A 3527-nucleotide genomic window follows, 5' to 3' on the forward strand; every position below is an offset into this window, starting at 1 on the left:
AATTTTGTTATTATTTTTCTAGCTCTATAAAATAATTTTTAGGTATTCTGATTGGTATGGCAGACAATAAGTAAATTAATTTAAGTAGGATTGTCATTTTTATTATATTAGCTTGGCCTATCCATGAGAAATTTATATTTTTTCAATTATTTAGATATAATGTGATTTGTGTGAAAAGTGTTATGTAATTGTGTTCATAGAGTTCCTGGGATTATCTTGGCAAGTAGACTCCCAAGTATTTTATATTGTTGGCCATTGCTTTAAATGGAATTTATCTTTCTATCTCTTGCTGCTGGACTTTGTTGGTCATGTATAGAAATGCTGGTTATTTATGTGAATTTTATTTTATACTCTGCTACTTTGCTAAAGTTGTTAATTGTTTCAAGTAATTTTTGAGTTGATTCTCTAGAATTCTCTAAGCATAGCATCATATCATCTGCAAAGAGTGATAGTTTTCTTTCCTCCTTGCCTATTCTAATTCCTTTAATTCCTTTTTCATCTCTGATTGCTAAAGCTATATTTAGCAGTTTTTAGAACTGTGAATTAACAATATTTCAGTTTAACTAATACAGAAAGGAGAAGTGCTTTTACTAGGCTAGAGTGACTTAAACTTTGCCCTCAAGTTCTGAAATTTAAACAACAGAACTTATACTTCATCTGCAGACAGAAACAACTAGGCTTAGAATCTATTTAACAAAGTAGTTACCAGTTAAAAAACTTCCATCCTCCAGGGGTTTTACATAGATGAGTTCTTTTGAATATAGATTTAGAGCCAGAGTAATTTAAGTGTCACTTTCATCACTAACATGTGAACTAGCCTTTATAGTAGCCAGAGCAGTGTCCACTTGGACTTCTTCCTCATCACACTGAACAACAGGTACCCTCCACTTTCACCGTTCTCCTGGGTGACAGAGTCAGTGCAGATTGAGAATAATGAAGACAGTTTACTTTGAGATGCAGAATGCTTGGGAACCTCAAAGCTTATTTCAGGTACTGGACAGGTACTAATCCAAGAGACAGTATGTTGTCTTCTCCTCCTGATTTCAAAAAGACAATGAGGGCCTCTTGATCAGACAAATCCATGAGATCAATCTGTACTAGTATATCTACATTTACTTCCATGGATGACATGCTTCCTCTGGGCTCTCATCTTTCAGCTATCTGAAGATAGCCTGTGGAAAGGTATTGTTCCATGTCCTGTTGGAAGGCTTCTTCAAAGAATTTCTGACATTCTTTTAGTTTCAGCTCTTGGCGGTGTTCCATATCTAACATCTTCTGAGTATGCTCTGCATCCAGCTCAGCTTTTTATGGTTCTTGAGGGACTTGTATGTGGAAGTAAAATTTTCCATTCTGTTCAGGTCTTTTCATCACAAATACCTGAAAGTAATCTTTTTCATTGAAGTCTCATTTTTTCCTCTGAAAGAATATAATCAGTTTTGCTGGATAGGTGATTCTTGGTTGTAATCAAAATTCATTTGCACTCTGGAATATCATCTTTCATGAACTCTTATCTTTTACGGTAGGAGCTACTAGATCTTGTGCTATACTGACTGGGGCTTGGCAGCACTTGAATTCTTCCTTTTTGGCAGCTTGCAATAATTTTCCTTGACATGGGAGCCCTGGAATTTGTCTATAATATTCCTGGAAGTTTTCCTTTTGTAATCTCTTTCATGAGGTAATCAGTGGATTCTTTCAATTTCTATTTTACCTTCTGCTTCTACAATATCAGGGCAATTTTCCCTGACAATTTCTTGGAAGATGAAGTCTAAGCTCTTTCCTTGATCATGGTCTTCAAATAGTCCAATAATTTTCACATTATCTCTCTTGGGTCTATTTTCCAAGTCAGCAGTTTTTCCAAGAAGATATTTCACATTGCCCTCTATTTTTAAAAAATTCATTTAGATTTGCTTTATTGTGTCTTGGTTTCTCATAAATACACTAGCTTCCATTTGTTCAATCCTAATTCTTAGGCAATTATTTTCATCAGAGAGCTTTTCCATTTGGCTTTTCAAGCTGTTGAGCTTTTTCTCATGTCTTTACTGCATCACCCTCATTTCTCTTTCCATTTTATCCTCTACCTCTCTGACTTTATCTTCTAAGTCCTTTTTGAGAGACTCTATGGCCTGAGACCAATTCATATTTTTCTTGGAGGGTTTTGACGTAGGGGCCCTGACATTGCTATCCTCTTCTGAGGGTGCACCTCAATCTTTCTTGTCACTAAATAAACTTTCTATGGTCCTCACCTTTCTCTGCATGCTCATCTTGCCTGTCTTTTACTTGACTTTTAACTCCTTAAAGTGGGGGCACTGTTTCCAGGCTGCATTGTTCCAAGTTTCAGGGGGGTCCTAGGTGGTATGATTTAAGGAGGCACAGGATCTTCACTTGCCTGGTCTGTTCCCTGGTCCATAGATAACACCAGGTCAACTTGCTAATTTATTAGCTCTGACAAGCCTGTGCCCCTCTCCCACATGGGTCACTGCTACTCAAGTCTACTTCCCGGTTTCTTTACAGATTTTTTAAAAAATGCGGCCAAAGGTCAAAGGGAGTAAGTGACAAATGCAGAGCATGAAACCAGGGTTTTGGATTCCAAATCTAACATTTCTCACTGTATCACACTATGACTCTTTCCCTTTGCTATTCCACTATCTAGGCAATAATGCCAATGTTCTGCCCCACCAGAGCATCTGTGTGATGTTCCAAGTTTGCTGCCCATGGAGAGTGATGACCTATCTTATGAACATGTTGTCCTTAGGCCTTTCAAATAAATTTGTCTACTATAGTGTATTTGAGGAAGGGTTTCATCGTGCTTGTAAGGTTTGTTAAACTACCTCTGAGCACTCAAACTGCAAGTGAAAATTCTGGTTAATAACAAGCATTGGGGATTTTTTTTTCCAGAATGGAAAAAAGGTAGAAAAAAGGAAAGAAGACATGGATTTTGACAATCTTTTATTCTTTCCTTGATGATATATTGACAATATATTACTGATAGGACATAGGAAGTCTTATCTCAGGCAAAAGTCATTGTCTAGTCTGTGGTCATTCTTATCAGTGGCGACATCCATTTCTAATTGACCTAAGTAAAACCAGCTTCCTAGATTCTTTGAGCAACCCTTAGAAAGAAAGACATGGATATAGTATTTACCCATAAATTCTGTCCTCCAAGAAACACTGACAAATACCTCCATATTTGAATCCAAAGATATTGCACAGATTTTTGAATGCTGCATGCAGATCTATTATCTACCTATCAGCTATCTATCTATCTTTTTATCTATCATCTATCTATCATCATCATCTAACAACTCTTATCCATCTTATATTGGTTTCTGTCTCAAGTAGGGGAAGAAGCACTAAATGAATAGACATATTACATCGGTGATTCCATATGATTTACTTTCTTTAGAAACTTCATGTTTTGGAGGCAGCTAGGTGGTACAGTGGATAAAGCACCAGCCCTGGATTTAGGAGGACTTGAGTTCAAATATGGCATCAGACACTTGACACTTACTAGCTATGTGACTCTGGGC

The 3527-nt window shown here is 36.8% G+C and overlaps 1 pseudogene; it reads right to left on the reverse strand.

Moving 5' to 3' along the window:
* Positions 1-782: 782 nt before the first annotated feature.
* On the reverse strand, positions 783-3227 carry LOC122747234 (annotated as a pseudogene).
* Positions 3228-3527: the final 300 nt, after the last annotated feature.

The sequence above is a fragment of the Dromiciops gliroides genome, chromosome 3, assembly GCF_019393635.1.
Source record: "Dromiciops gliroides isolate mDroGli1 chromosome 3, mDroGli1.pri, whole genome shotgun sequence".
NCBI lineage: Eukaryota > Metazoa > Chordata > Mammalia > Microbiotheria > Microbiotheriidae > Dromiciops > Dromiciops gliroides.